This window comes from Pseudochaenichthys georgianus, chromosome 10 (genome assembly GCF_902827115.2).
Source record: "Pseudochaenichthys georgianus chromosome 10, fPseGeo1.2, whole genome shotgun sequence".
In the NCBI taxonomy this organism is placed as follows: Eukaryota; Metazoa; Chordata; class Actinopteri; order Perciformes; family Channichthyidae; genus Pseudochaenichthys; species Pseudochaenichthys georgianus.
The window spans coordinates 42,788,306-42,805,333 of NC_047512.1; the positions used below are offsets into that span (position 1 = coordinate 42,788,306).

General features: G+C 42.2%; 1 pseudogene; it reads left to right on the forward strand.

Annotated features, from left to right (window-relative positions):
* Positions 1 to 13,352: 13,352 nt before the first annotated feature.
* LOC117453475 (piggyBac transposable element-derived protein 4-like) lies at positions 13,353 to 16,354 on the forward strand (annotated as a pseudogene).
* The last annotated feature ends 674 nt before the right edge of the window (positions 16,355 to 17,028 follow it).

Here is a 17,028-nt window from a genome sequence, read left to right on the forward strand (position 1 = left end):
ATATTTATTTCATTCTATTCCCTCATATATAATGTTTATTGTTATATTTATGTGGGAATAGATGGATCAGCTATATTGCCACAACCAGCCCTTTTGTTTTTTTAATTGATGTACTACTACACCAGAACATATGTGTGAAAAATGTGTGCATATTTGACCTTGGTCCATCATTATACCATAACACTGAATAAACAACCTGTCCTTAGAGTGAACAAGACTAGGTGTCTGCATGTTACATCTTAAAATATACATTTGGGAAACATGCATTAACATCACTTCAAATTGTGTTACTCGACTGCTGAGACACAGTGTGACAAGGATTTATGTTATTATGCGAGTATTGTATTTATACAGTATGCATTGTACGTTAATAATATATCTTATCTCACGCAGTGATTACTTCAAATTGAGGAGGACCTGCTGCAGTAAGACAGACTGGGTAGACATCAAATGGAAGGGAGGAGTAATGAAACACCCAGTACAGCAGGATGGCAATAGCTGTGGGGTAGTTGTCTGCATGGTAAGTGGAATATCTATTTTCATATATGCTTTTTGCTAATATAACATTCATTCAGCTTTTAGGATTAAGTCTGTTTTACTGCCTTTCACAAAAACACATTTGGGGTAGTTGGATAGTTATTTTAAGAACATAACATGGTGTATCACTTTAAGATGGCAAAGGAGGTCATGGAAGTCTTTCCTAAAACACCAACAATAGCCGCGTTCACACTGCGGTACTTTTCCCACAAAGGTTCATGCGAACTTAGTTCATCAGAACTCTTTAGTTCTCATGAACTAAGTACAGATCGCGTTCACACCAGAAAAAGTCCCTGGGGGTGGATTAGGCAAATGAAGCCGCTGACGCAACTTCTTCTTCTTCTGCTTTGGATTTACTGGCAGGCCGCAAACCACTTCACGGCGTATACTGCCGCCCAAAGTCCCCGGCCGGAAGTCCCCGGAGTTGGGGACTGGCTTCAGTAGAAGCTGCTGGGAGTCCCAGCAGCTTCTACTGAAGCCTTCCGAGTAAATCGCCAGAACGCCGACACCTCCTCATCTCCACCGCTCCCATGTTTTATTTTGTGTTGCCATAAGTTAGACTCTCTGCGTTTCTGCGCTGGGCTAATGCTAATGCTAATAATGCTAATGCGAGGATAATAAAATGGCGGCTTCACAAAACTTTTTGGGAGTTTTACGGGGCGTGGTTTGCAATCCGCCCAGCCAATCAGACATATAGCTCTTTTCTCAAAAAAGAGCCGCTCGAAAGTCCCTGCTCTCTAGCAGGGACTTTCGAGGGGGTAAAAAGGTTCGCATTAACTACTTTTAGTACCGGCTCTTTTTGGTGTGAACGCGATCATGAACTAAGTTCGCATGAACCTTTGTGGGAAAAGTACCGCAGTGTGAATGCGTCTAATGGCCTTTGGGACCACAATAAAGGAGATGGCGCATCAAAGAAAAGTGTTGGACATGGAAATACTGCCAGCATCAGGTGCGTGCTACATTTTCAAAATATCAATTCAATTGTGATATTGTTGTACTTGAGATGTAACATTAGCATTTTTTTTCATCAGTGTTTGACAAAGAAGTCAACTGTGCCATGTGCGCCGGCATAAAACCACCCGGCTCAGTGCCACATCACACCCACACTGACTGCGTAAGGTTTCATGAATATTGAGACTTCAGATATTTCACAATTTAGATTTGTAGAAAAGCATTAAATGAAAGCAGAAACTAAATACAAACACTTGAGGGATGCAGCTGACCATTGCTCAGAGCTGTTATAAGCAGGGCTTTACTCTCATTTGTCTCCACTCCTTCTATTGCAGATGCAGTGTGACAGCTGTTTCCGGTGGTGTGAACACAGTGCCTGCATATGGACCAAAAGTCTCTTGAAGAGGCACAAGTTGGGGACTGGGTTTGCTCTCTGTGTGGCAAATAATGTGTTGTGATCATGGGGAATGAGCCTTGTACAGGAAAGTGTGCTGGAGGCTGAATACGTTGACTGGGACTGATGGATTGATGAGGCTGATGAGACTGAAGAATCTGCAAGGAAAGAACTAGGGGCAGAGAAATAATATATTATTAAAATACATGCAGCGTCATAAGAGGCCAACAAGAGTGACAAGGGTGTGTCACTGTGCTGAAGGAAAGTTGTGAACAGCTATCCAGGCCAGTCTCCAAGACTTTCCAAAGTGTAACACTGCTGTTGCTGGAGTACTGATCTAGTGGATCTAGTGTTCATATCATGTGTTTACCATATCCTGTTAACATAGTCAGTATTGTGAAGAACATTTTTCTACTGCTTATTATATATCAGAATCAGAAACATGTTTATTACCAGGTAGGTTTACACGTAAGAGGAATTTGACGTGGTAAAAAAAGAATACATTATTGTACTCTGGAAGGGAGTTCAATCATTTTATCTCTCATCAAAGATGGCAGAAAACATGCATTATTGTACTCAGGGGGGGAGTTTGACAAAGGATTACTCAAAAAGTACACAGTAAAAGTACTTGATTGTACTGTTGGTAGTAGTCCAAGTACGACTGAATCCAACAGTACCAATTTCATTAAGAAATTATTGCACGAAATAATTGTATCTCATCAAAGATGGCAGAAAACATGCATTATTGTACTCTGGAGGGGAGTTTGACAGGGGATTACTCAAAAAGTACACAGTAAAAGTACTTGATTGTACTTTTGGTAGTAGTCCACAGCCTGTCCTCCTACAAAAAACGACCATATAGGTCGATTGTTCAGCAGCTAAATACGACCCAGAGTCACGTTTTAAAGTGTAGCACCTCTAGTGGTCGTGTAAGAAACAACATGCTCCTGTCGATTGCAAACGCTCCGGAGGGTCGTTTATTCACAAATAACCCTCTCTGGAAAATCCTAAATTGTGGAATAGTTTGGCCATTAAAATGCTTTTTTATTAGATTTCTAGCGAGAAGTGTATATTGTACTTTTATAATCTACGTCCAGTGGATGTGTAGGATCTACAGTTTGATAGATATACGAAGATGATTTGAGGTCTCGCCAGGAGAACGTGGACTGTATATGGGGCAACTTCCATGTAAAGTTAGCGTGGGTGAAAACAGTATTTCCGGTCTCGAAGTTTTCATAATAAAACCGGAAGTATTCCCCACACTGTCAAATGATTACACAGTGATATCTCCATTACTCATCCACTAAAAAACATCAGTTTATCCTTAATTACACAATATTGATTGGTTTAAATTGTGTACAATGCTTTTGTGTTTTTAACCTTCGATTCGGAGTTTAGACACTACAGAGTTTCCGAAGACACTACACTACCCAGAATCCTCAGCTATCGTTTGGGACTACAACATCCGCCTTGCTTTATAAACCCTGTGATTAGCCCTCAAGCTCTGTGATTGGATATTGGAGTGGCAGTGCGACAAGGTTACGCTGAGCGTCAAAGCTCTTTGAAATGGAATGGAACCACGGCAGACTATCCAAAACTGGACTTGGACGGGTCCAGCCCGGCCCTCCCCCCCAGAATTACACTTGCTGGCTATTGTGTGTTTCGCAACATGTTCTATGGCACGTCTCTACTGGGAAATGTAGTTTTAAAAGACGTTTTCGTATTTCCCACAATTAGAAGTTGCCAGTATTAAACTGTATACATCCCTGGAGGTTTAGGGGATACGAAACACATTGGTGTTATCAAATTTAAAACATAATTAATACATGGGTGAAAATTGCTTGTGTCCATAATGGGCAGCATTAATACCACATGACAGCTGGTCTTATGTCTGTGACCCCTCCTGTTGTTAATTGATAAGCCTGAAACATGCACTTGTCAAGGTTCAGATGCACATTTAGCAAATATGGCAGTAGCCATCGATCATCTTAAGATAAGATACTTTATTGATCCCAAGTTGGGAAATGTTTTTGTTACAGCAGCATGTACTACTTTGTTCTACTCCACTACAATTCAGAGGTTAACCTGGTATTTTTACTCTACTACATGTATTTTAGTTACTTTTCAGATTCTGATTAATGATGTGAAATATAAACAACCCTTAAATCAGACTTTAGTTACACCTGAGTCAAATTCAGCCTTATCAGTTTGTCTGTTTTGCACATCCTCCTGTTAATATCTTTGGACGTCCTGCACTAAACTGTTTTATTGTAGAGATCACTACAGTATCTTCTTGATATTTTCCATTCTATATTTCTATCATTGACCCCTATTTTGTATGTAGGCTACTCTTAATATTTAAATGTTTTCATCAATAACTAAATAAATATAACTTATTCAATAACGTGCTTTAACCACTAGGAGGTGCGGTTTAGACCAGTGGTCTAGTTAATAAAACATAATAATATCGTACATAATATGACTATAAACTTTATTGTGAGTTTAAAACAGAACGGTAAAGGAAAATACAGTTTCAGTCTCTCGATGTGAAGCTTATGCATTGTACCATGAACCTGTATAGACCTGTAACAGTCAACTGCATGAGGAGTTGGAAAGGTAGTTCAGAAAATCAGTAATATCTTTAAAAACTACAAAAAAGTCCCTTTCGATCAGCTGTGCACCGTTATGGTGTAAATACAGACTATCTACTAATTGGATCAAATATAAAAGTCAGCCGAATTAGTGTTGATACTGCAAGGAGACGTATTGTGTGAAAAGAAATGGAAGATGTTGTTTAATTGTTGATATATGTATGGTCCACGTCACGTATTCAGTTTTGGCGGCATCTCTTCCAGTTTGTCAAAAGGTCTTCTGATCAGGGCTCTATAAATACATATCTAGGGCAGATATGTAATATTTAATGCAGCCGAACCGTGTATTACAATGCCGTTATGTGATGACTTTCAAAGAGAACAGCAAGAACACTCGGAATAAAGTATTATTATAATGTTTTCCGATTTCATATCACATAAACACCATATCCCGACGTGCATTGCGGCGTGATTTTAGCCTATCAAAACCTCTGAAAACAGAAAGGTGTCTCTCAGAATCGAAAGAGAAAAACCTATGGGAAAAACACAAAAGCATTGTACACAATTTAAACCAATTAATGTCGTATAATGAACTAGGATAAACTGATGTTTTTTAGTGGATGAGTAGTGCAGATATCACTGTTAAATCATTTGATCATTGGTTTTATTATGAAAACGGCCAGACCGGAAATACTGTTTTCAACCCGTAACTTTACATGGAAGCTTGCCGCATATACACGTTCTCCTGACGAAACCTCAAATCATCTTCGTAATATCTATCAAACTATAGATCCTACATATCGACTGGACGTGGATTCTAAAAGTACAATATATACTTCTCGCTAGAAATCTAATCATAAAGCGTTTTAATGGCCAAACTATCCTACAATTTAGGATTTTACAGAGAGGGTTATTTGTGAATAAACAACCCTCTGTAACGTTTGCATTCAACGGGAGCACTCGAAGCCGACAATTTTAAAACGTAATTATAGGTCGTATTAAGCGCTTGAACAAACGACATATTTGGTCGTAATAAGGGCTTAAACAATCGACCCATTTGGTCGTATGAGTTGGAGGACTTGTTGGTAGTCCAAGTAGTACTGAATCCAACGGTATCAATTTCATTAAGAACTTATTGCACAAAATAATTTTATCTCTCATCAAAGATGGCAGAAAACATGCATTATTGTACTCAGGGGTGGAGTTTGACAAAGGATTACTCAAAAAGTACACAGTAAAAGTACTTGATTGTACTGTTGGTAGTAGTCCAAGTAGTACTGAATCCAACAGTACCAATTTCACTAATAACTTATTGCAAAAAATCATTTTATCTCTCATCAAAGATAGCAGAATACATTCTTTTGTGTACTCAGGACAGGAGTTTAAACAAGTATTACTCCAAAAGTACACAGTAAAAGTGCTTGATTGTACTCGTGGTAGTAGTCCAAGTAGTACAGAATTCAGCTTAACCGATTTTATTAAGAACTCATTGCAAAAAATGATTGTATCTCTCATCAAAAAGGGCAGAAAACATGCATTATTGTACTCTGGAGGGGAGTTTGACAGAGTATTACTCAAATAGTACACAGTAAAAGTACTTGATTGTATTTTTGGTAGTAGTCTAACATGTACTGAGTCCAACAGTACCAATTTTATTAAGAACTTATGGCTAAAAATCATTTTATCCCTCATCAAATATAATTGATTGATTGATCAAATATAGCATAAACACTTGTACTAGCGTCAGCGCCACTTCTCGGCGATTACCGTAAATACGCTATTAATCGCGCACTCAAAAATGAAGTGCTGCTCATTTGACCAAGCAAATGCGAGAGACGGCTGAGTTGACCGCAGTGGAGACACGCAGCTCTGCTCACCTGCAGCTCCTCCCGCTGCAGCAAAACACACACTTCAAGTCAGATCATCACCCTTAGCTATTTTAATTACCTCTCAAACTCCCTAAACTAGTTATAAATATGTTTATGTTTACTGTCGGCCGGGTCACTCATTACTGGATCAGCTGCTGCATGAGACAGACACTGACGCTGTCTGAAGAGAGGGAGGAAAAAGAGAGGCTCCGTGTATTATATTATATAGAGTCGTTATTAATTTGTTTTAAAGCTCAATAAATAACAAAGAAGACCTTTGACCGGCACTTTTATAATTTTGTCCGGAAGATTTCAACTTTAATACACGCTGACTGGCGAAAAACTCTGCCCGGCCCCCACCGCGGAGAATAAACAGAAGGGCAACCATGACAACCGTGCTTCTTCGCTGCTTTTGTGGAGGAAGTTACAGCGCCACTACAGGCTCCTGCATATGTACTGCAGCTTCTCCAGCGGTTGGAGCTAAACGGAGCGGTCTCGTGTGGGCAGACACTATCCGGATAACTATTGCGTGTGGACGGAAGCTTGTTTACTATTGCGTTTGCGTTAATCCTATGCGTTTAGCCGTTTTCGTCCTCGTGTGGCCGCAGCCTAAAGCTATCACTTTTGTCTCTATTTCCACAAGCCAATCGTCAAACCTTTAAATCTGCTCTCTCCCCTCCTCCCTGCCATTTCAGGTGACTCGACACAGCCCTCCACCTTCCTTCCAAATCCAGGGTTCACGTCAAGCTTAAACCAGTCCTCTTCAGACCTCCACCAGTGACCCCAGGGGGGTTTTATCGGCTCGGTTTTCCCCCTCCCGAATGATACTCCCGCCCAACGGGGTCTAATCACCAAACACCATTACATTCCTTGTGTATTCTTGGCAAAAAATATATATCTTTACATCAAAACAAGTCTCTCCTGATTGAACTAATGTTGTCAGAATCATCCTCACAGCCAAACAATAAACAAGTCAAGCATTCACAATTGCTCTGGTGTTCAAGCCGATTTCATTCATATTTCTGTAGGCTTACAGAGTGGACGGATATTTGACAGGGATGAGAAGAAAACAAGACAACATGCCCAGCCGACTTGCAGAAAAGGTTTGAGAACCACTGGCATTTTAGTTTAATGTTGAGCATTTGCATGCGCTCACTTTGCCCAGGTGCTGTCAATGTAGTCTGTGAGGGTTGAGGGCTTTAGGGCTTAACACTGGGATCGTTCCCGTGACTGTCTTCCTTTGATAGCACAGCCATACGGAGCTGCTATCACAGCTAGTTAGTTAGAAGTCAGATGGAATATCTGGAGTGTAGTTTAATGTGCGTCACAGAAACATGGCTGCCCCATGATATAAAGTACGTGACAACATCTTGCTGTGGAGGACGTCCTGCCTCTTCCTGTGTCTAAGACGCCGTGTCCCAGTGGCTACAGGGACTTTTATTGCACATTTTTATTTAATGTATTCTTATATGGTACAATTGTCATGAAACCTAATTTCCCCCTTGGATTAATAACGTATTTTGAGTGATTGATTGGTCACCTGACTTCCTTCTTTACAACCATTGTAGGTGACCTTGCAATGAATCAAAGTTTGCATTCTCTGTCGAGTAGGGCTTGAACATGAAGAGAACATTGCTTTGTTCATTCAACTCAGCGTTAGCATAACTGGTTTTCCATCACGTCTCTTTGCAAAAAAAAGAAGAAAAAGAAAGTGTGAATAACTAGAAGAATACCACTTTCTCTCTGTTTCGTGCCATATTCCCCATCATTATTTTTGCAATGAAACGGCACCGTGTCAAATGACCCTGACACACCATGTGAAATTGAATGGTTTGCCTTCCAGTGGTGTTTCTTGTTTGCAGTAATTATACTAGATAGAAACAAATCAACATCTCAAGAAGTGGTAACTGGGATTACTACACAGATGTGGAAATGAAGGTACAATGAGTCCTAGATCTTGACAACCTGTTTTATCCTAAAGTATAATACTATGGTGTTCAGTTCCAGATACCTGTGACTAAATGCCTTCTGCTGTATCATTTTCACAGATACACTGTGATCTTTGGAAATGATAAACTAAGGTATAGAAATGTTGAAATGTCAGGTTGTTCATAATGTTCTGTAAAAGATAGTTAATGTGAAGATTTTCAGAATCTTTCTCTTGTCAAAAGGAATCATTTGGAGTCCTGGGGTGCAGTTCTGACGGAGAGCACCAGAACGTCGCTCCAGCACTTCCAGAAATGTCAGTACCCATAAGGAGCCGTACACATGCCGCAGTTTCTGCGTGGCTGTGTCTTTAGTTGAAAGCCCAGTGGTGATCTGTTCATCTGTCATACAGTCAATAACTTTGTTGTTATTAGCATCTGGTTAGCTAGCTATGCTAACGAATATAAGAAGCTTTCTCTCCAACCAGTGAGGTAAAGGCACATCTTTATATGATCATTATAGTTATAAAAAAACAAGAGAATAAACGGGTATAAAATACTATATGACAGTAAAAAAAAGTTATTAATAAACAAGAATACAGTTTGAAAGGGGAGTGATTAGTAAAATATCCATAAAGAAAAAGAAAATCCGCTTACAGTTCTGTTTCATCTGGGTGTTGAGAGATGTCTCCATGAGCCCCGACCGCATCTGAGCCATCGAGGCCCCGTGTCAGGTCAGTGGAGCGCTCCAGTGCACACACGCGGCAATCAATCTCCACTTACATCAGCCTGTAGCTGCATTGCGTGCTTCAAAGAGCAGACCTCAGCGCACAGCTGCTCCATTCTCCCAAGTCGGCTCGAGACATCCATGTTAGTAAATGTACCGGCGGAAGTTCTTCCAAGTAATAAGAAATCTGGGAGTGTTTTCCCCACACTCGCTCATTACTTTAAGGCAACTTTTTATATTGTCGACGTCTTTCCTTTCCCCTTTATGGGAAACGTTCCGCTGTGTAGTGGGGCAAAGTTCAAACAATACTTTCTTCGAGGACTCTTTCCACTCAGAATCAAACGTGTTTGCAGCCAACAGGATGTCTTCATTTTTACATTACATTTTGTTAGACGCTTTTATCCAAAGCCACTGACATACATTCAGTACTGTGGACAATGTGAGGTGAAGTGTCTTACCCAGGGACACAACGACATGCTGACTGCAGTGGGACTCAAACCTGCTACCCTCTGATTGGAAGTACAGCACAATAACCACTGAGCCACAGCCTCCGCTGCAAAGAAGTTAAGTAGCTCATCCTCCACAATAACTTTACCGTCAACAGTCGTGTAGATCTCAGGTTTTACTCGAGTCCGGCTAAAGACAGGAGCAACCAAGCTTCGTGGTGCAGTGTCCATTGCATTGAAAGTATATTGTGTCCCCGGCTCTGACTGACATGGGACTCTGTAGTTGTTGAAACTTCTGAAGGAGGGGGGGGGGTGTTCTAGGAAGGCTCTTCCCTTGTAGCCTGAGATTGTGTTGGCCGCCTGCCATGGATGCTGAGTCATTGTTGAACCGGCTCTCCAGCCTGACAGCGTTGTTAGCTGGCTTTTGACCAGCCAGTATTAATCTCCGTTTCCCTTCCTGTATGCCCACATTTGGAGTTCACCCCCCCCCCCCCCCCCGCAGTAAAGCATGACTGCAAAGCGGATCGAGCTCCTCTATGGCTTTCTTTGGGAGGCGAGTGAAGAGAGGAGATGGCATGTTGGTGGAGGTGTGAAAAAGCTATCCTGTGTGGAGCAGACGTTCACACCTCAGACTGTGGTACAGGTCATATTTCACACTCTCACTCATTTGTTAATTTTTGAAAAATCGAATTTGTACATACAATTGAACCTTTACGGCACCAGTGAACTAGCAAGGGGTGCTGTCTAGTAATGTAAAGAAATCATAAAAATACAAAATGTCCAAAGCCGCAAAAACAATATGCGGGGTGTAAGCCAGAGCCACGATGTGCCCTCACTGCAGCCTCCTTACAGCCAATTCCCCACTAACACAAGCAAAGAGAAGGATCTGCAGAACGTCTGCGCCGTATGCAGGAGGCAAAATACAAACATGTCCCTCTTATTATCTAAATGTTGTAGTATAACTTTTCTTGAAGAAATGCTCATTATTAGAACATAATGGGGAATGATGAGTGTTCACAGTATAGTAATATACTAATAGTGTAATGTTAGGGTGTGTACACTGTCAGAACAGTGTCTCCATCTGAATGAGTGTGTAACTTCTTGTGGAGAAGAGTCGCGGACGCTGCTGCTAAGGCTAGTGCGCATGTCTGTATAAGGGGCTCACTCTCTCGCTCTGAGTGTGTGTGTGTGTGTGTGTGTGTGTGTGTGTGTGTGTGTGTGTGTGTGTGTGTGTGTGTGTGTGTGTGTGTGTGTGTGTGTGTGTGTGTGTGTGTGTGTGTGTGTGTGTGTGTGTGTGTGTGTGTGTGTGTGTGTGTGTGTGTGTGTGTGTGTGTGTGTGTGTGTGTGTAGAGGTTGAACGAAGGGGCCACTTCTAGGTAAAGGTTCATTATTATTCACATTGCCTGAGGCTAATGAGATGCAAGGCTACAACTGGGAAAGAGACCAGTGGTAAAACTCCCCTCACTTGATAGTGCACTTTGGTGAAGGTCAAGAAGCGGTCCATGTGACGGAACGATAAATGTAAACGTCTGCAGAAAAAGTTGCTGACAAAGAAACTTCACCTGGGTCAACCAATAAGGGACGAGAAGGCTCACTAAAGGTGCGAGTACAACGTTTGTTCCGCAGTATGATCCCGGGGTCTGCTCGCTCTGTCTTTTGACGTAATAAAAGTTCTATTGCACCAAACTCTGTCTGCCTCCAGCGATTTCTTCAGAACCCATTAGAATTGTAAATCACGAAGAAAGTTAATAAGTTATAATCTTGGGAGGGAGGTCCGGACTTTTTCAACTAGCCGAGTCCGAGATTTTCCTCCGACACCATTTGTAATCGTCCCTCAGCAAAATTCAAAAAGTATAATGAAACATGGCCCACACATGAAACTTGTGCTTGTCTTATATACTTAAAAATACATTACACAGCATGAATGTGTTAGTAAGCCCACTTTTATACATTCAGTCAATTCAAGTTCAAAACATTTAACACATAACAAAGCTTCAAGTCTGACACAGTTGAAAAAAAGCCCAATCACTATATATACCCTTCATATGTCCTCATATAAGAAATCTGAGGCTTCTGTTAATAAATGAACCCTATGAGAACTGTTTAAAAAAAGAAAGAAGCATTTTGATTAGTATCAAAAATAATTAACCCACATTTGATTGATTTTGCTAACTTGCTAACTTATGAGGCAGTATACCTCACCTCTAGCGAGGGGCCCAGTCCATCGTATATGTTTCTGTATGTGGCCCTCAGTGAAAGGTTTCGACCCCCCTGTGCTAGGGTATTTGGAAGGTGGGTACAACAGGTTACGACACACGCCCTTATACAGAGTTTAGTTACTGCTAATAATGAACAATCAATCAGTATATTGAGTTGACTCCTCTAAATTGTTCGCTAGCACACAATCTTCAAGAGTTCAAACAACGTTTTACGACTATTATTAAGGTATGCATTATAGCAGTGCAATTGTCAGGACTGAGGTCAATAATAAAAGAATCAAGCACACAAGCTTTGACTCGTGGTGTGTGTGTCAATAGGATTTGTCCATATTCTGACCATATTTGTCAGTGCCGGGCTTTTCTTTCATTCCAATGAGGACAGTCTGGCGAAGCAAACGCAAAGGCCATCGGGTTCAAAGTGGCTCAACCTTTGCTCAGGAAAGTCAAAAGCCATACCACGCACGAGCCATGAAAGTATCATGACATGACAGTATCTCCGCCTATAATGCTGAAGACTGGGCTTCTTTTCCGCAATGGGGAGAGTTTTCTAACTGCTGCTTGATGTCATGATGTCAACTTGAAATAACTTTTTAGCGTGAACATGAACCGCCGGTCACACAGCGCATATCTTTCCAGAGTTGTCAAAACCTGTCCCAGGCCTCACTCGAGCTTTGATTTCTGATAAGTCTGAATGCTCATAGATCTAATGGACAAACTGGACTTCTTGAATTGTATTTCACGGCTTACCAGTGCCTGATGCAGCAGCCTCAACCCAAGCACAACCACACTTCTTTGTTTCAATGCAGAACAGTTTGCAGCCAAAGCTTCTGCTTCTGCAAACCAAGGCAGAGAGAGGTCTCATGGGTAACTTACCCATGATCACAAAGGAATCCAACTTCTGCTAGAAAGCAAGTTTAAAACAGGTAAGAACAAAATGTATCTGCGTAAACATAAGTTGTATGTACATCAGAGTCCTGCATCGGGTCGGGTACCCGCGGGTGACCCGCAAAAAAGGTGATTCGCGGGTGGTATTTTTTCAAACGCTTTTTTCCGGGTTCGGTTCTGGGTAAAACAAAGACGATGCGGGTCGGGTATTGCATAATAAATCTATTAAAATAATAATAATTTAGTTATTAAAAGTAAATGGTTCATGTCATGCATTTGGAACCCCCCCCTACATGTCTATATCACAGAGATGGTATTCACACACACACACACACACACACACACACACACACACACACACACACACACACACACACACACACACACACACACACACACACACACACACACACACACACACACACACACACACACACACACACACACACACACACACACACACACACACACACACACACACACACACACACAAAAAAAGTGGACCCTGGAAGGGGTCAGAGGGTTCAAATGCGATATACAGAATATATATATCGTAATTGTCCATCGACAGACAGACACCCTGCACCTGGCAGTGAAAGTGGAGGCTAGAAGGGGTCAGAGGGTTCAAAAGTGATACATTGTTATTTGTTACTCTCACACAGAAATACACACCGCACCTGTTAGTGAAAGTGGGGGTCAGAGGGTTCAAGTCTCAAATGTGTAATGGGTAAGCTCCTCCCACACTGGGATACATTATACTCTGCACTTAACGTACAGTATACTCACAATACTATCAGACACAATGAGCAATGCAAGTGAAGAGAGGACAGCCCTGGGCTATGGAGTACATCCTTGAGGAGGATCACGACAGCGAGATAGAGGAGAACGTTTCCGAGGATGAAGACTACCTTGAGGTAAACGATGAAGATTCTGATTATGATCAATCAGATGAGGAAACTGATATTCGCCCAGATGCGACATTCATGAAATGGTGAAATGCAGTGGTCCTCATCCCCTAATGGACGCCAGGCAACACTATCGGCAGCAGACATAATGAAGGCAGTGCCAGGGCCCACCAGTCTCTCGTGTCACAGTCATCAAGTCTGCTTTTGAGCTGGTAATTTCGAACACAGCGCTGAAGATCGGTCTGGATATGACCAATCTGGAAGGGAGACGTGTGTATGGGGAGGAGTGGAAGGAGCTGGACGAAATGCATTTACATGCGTATTTGGGTCTCCTCATCCTGGCTGGGGTCTACAAATCCAGGGATGAATCGACAGCCAGCCTGTGGGACGCAGACACAGGCAGGAATATATTCCGAGCCACAATGTCTCTGGGGACTTTCCACATTTTCTCAAGAGTGATCCGATTTGATAATCGTGACACAAGAGCTGGCAGACGTGAGAGAGACAAGCTGGCAGCTATCAGGACAGTGTGGGACAAGTGGGTAGAGCGGCTTCCACTTCTCTACAGCCCAGGACCTAATGTCACCGTGGATGAAAGGCTGGTGGCATTCAGAGGTCGTTGCCCCTTCAAGCAATACATGCCTTTGAAACCGGAAAAATATGGCTTGAAAATATGGGCAGCATGTGATGCAAACTCCAGCTATGCACTAAACCTGCAGGTTTACACTGGAAAGCCAGTTGGAGGACTCCCAGAGAGGAATCAGGGCATGAGGGTTGTGCTCGACATGGCACAGGGTCTCAGGGGTCACAACATAACTTGTGACAATGTCTTCACGTCCTCCAGCCTGGGTCAGGGGCTCCTGAAGAGAAAACTAACAATGGTTGGAACTGGACGAAAGAACAGAACGGAACTCCCTGCCGAAATGCTGGTGATCAAGAACAGGGTCCCTCAATCCTCCAAGCTTGTGTTCACAGACACCACAACCCTCGTGTCTTACTGCCCCAGAAAGGGAAAACATGTGTTGCTCATGAGCACTCTCCATAAGAATGCTGAAATCAGCACCAGAGAGGATCATAAGCCGAGCCTCATCCTGGACTACAATGCCACCAAAGGGGGGGTGGACAACTGGACAAAGTCACAGGGACCTACAGCACCAAAAGGATGACGGCACGCTGGCCTTTAGTAATGTTCTATAACCTGATCGATATATCGGCCTACACCGCATTTGTTATCTTCACGGAGATCTCCCCTGAGTGGAACAAGTCCAAGCTGTACAGGAGGCGCCTGTTCCTTGAGGAGCTGGGGAAGGCACTTGTCGTCCCTCATATTAAAAGGAGGCAGCACATGCCAAGGACCCCAGCCGCTGCTGCAACAGTGAGGGAGATCCAGGAGAGGGCTACACCAACTACTCGTGTGCGCGCGCGTGTGTGTGTGTGTGTGTAAACACTAACATGGAGATGGATGAACGTTCTTTATTCATTGTGAGCAGTCCTTGTATTGGTAGCAATGAATACAATTGTTCCTACATCTCCATGTTAGTGGTTCTTACAATGCACTAACATCAGCAAAAACATAGTAAAATAATCCTCATCCTCATCTTTCTAGGTTGCCGCTGGGGGAAAGAGGAAGAGGAAAAGGTGCCAGGTGTGCAAGCCGTCTGATGACACCAAGACCAGCACGACATGTGTGCTTTGTGCAAAATACATTTGCGTAAAGCACACATTGACAACATGTCCCTCCTGTGCTGTGTAGACACCACACACACACACACACACACACTTAATTGCTGTTACAATAAAACACTTTCAATACAAATCCTTATGACTCATTTGGCTTGATTCTAAGTGAACGGGTCAATTTGACCCTGAACAGAAGAGGTGTCTCGTCTCTATTTATCAACATCAACCAATTGTAAAACAAGTGGGAACATTTTAAAATTAATTTAAAACATGTTATGTTATGCAAAACTAATGTATTTTATATCAAGGCTTTTCCAATGTAAAAAATAAAATAGAAAAATGTGTTTGAATGTATATTTTTGGGGAAAACGAGTGACTTATTCTAATGGAATCATGATCTGTGAGGGGTGAATAACACAATTGCACTAAATATTGATTTCATTGATAGTAATAAAAGGTACAAACTATGTAAAAAAAATCATCTGGATTTTGGGGCTTCTGACCATTTTTGGATAAATAAACATGCACTGGGTCAAATTGACCCACGAATATTATTGCTGTTACAAAAAACGAATATAACAGGAGGGTGAAATCCTCAGACCTCTCCCCCGCGGGACCGCGCATAATCATAACCTCTGCAGCGCATCAGTCTGCTGCTGTGCGCGCCACATTCGAAATGTGAGGTGAAGCTCTCTCTGGAGAATACAGCATTTTCAATAACACTTCCTCAAGAGCGAAATCCAACGTCTGGAGGCTTTTGGTTCCTAGATGAGGAAATAACCAACATCCCACGCTTTTTGAGACAAATATGCAACTGCATGTGTTAATAATTGCACGTTTTCACTGCTCATATATAGGAGCAGGGAAAACGTGCAAGGGAGACCTTTTTCAGGTCTCCCTTGAAAAAGAGATCATTGATCTCAATGGGATTTCACCTGGATAAATAAAGGTTTTGAATTCAATAGGCAGGGTCGGGTCGGGTTGCGGATCTAATTGGCAATATGTGCCGGTTGCGGGGCGGGTTCGGTACTGCACGTCGCGGGTGCGGGTCTTGAAAAGCAGACCCGTGCAGGACTCTGGTGTACATTATGTATGTGCTTATGTGTTCAGCCAACATACGGTACCTCATGAAGCCAAAGATGAAGAGCTGCTCTTCTTTGTTTGCTGTCGCTGCAAGAGCCAGTAACCGCCCCCTTAAAGCCAACACGCTGTTTGATGAGAATTAAATCATGTGCATCCGTTGTCGCCTCATAAAAGCAGGATGAAGTGCTGCCAAATGCAACTTGTTGGCAGACATGAGTTCTGAGTAATTAAGTCTCAGTGCTAATGAGACGGATCATTCATTGGTTTTCAAAGAGGCAACTGTGTGGAAACATTTTTGATATCTCATTTTACCAGTTTTACTCTTTATAAATAAGATGTCTGCTGGCACCAAATCTCTCCATTACAGGGTCTATTGTTTTACACCTTCCTTTAAGTCCATCTTTCTCTCTTTCAGGTATTTCTATAAAGTATCTTTGCTCTCCTTCTGTTTCTCTCAGCGATGGTCATCCAGTGTGAGGGGCAACGAAGCATCCTGGGAGCTTGCGATCGATACTCTCTCAGGCGGAGAGTGAGGACACTTTCTCTGCTGGTATCCCCCTCTTCTATTACTGACAATCCTATTTTTCTCCTCTTCTATTTCTCAATCTTTTAATCTTTCCACATCTCAGTTATTTTATTTTTCAATCCCAGCACATTGCTACCCCCTCAGTCTCTCACCTCTTCTTATACTTTCTTTTCAAAGCTGCCGTCTTTTGAAAATGTGTTCGATTCCTTCCCAAAAGTTGGACAGGGTCAATATTCATTTCAAGTTCGTAACTCAGCTCAATACTGAAGTCAATTCATGAAGTCTATAGCC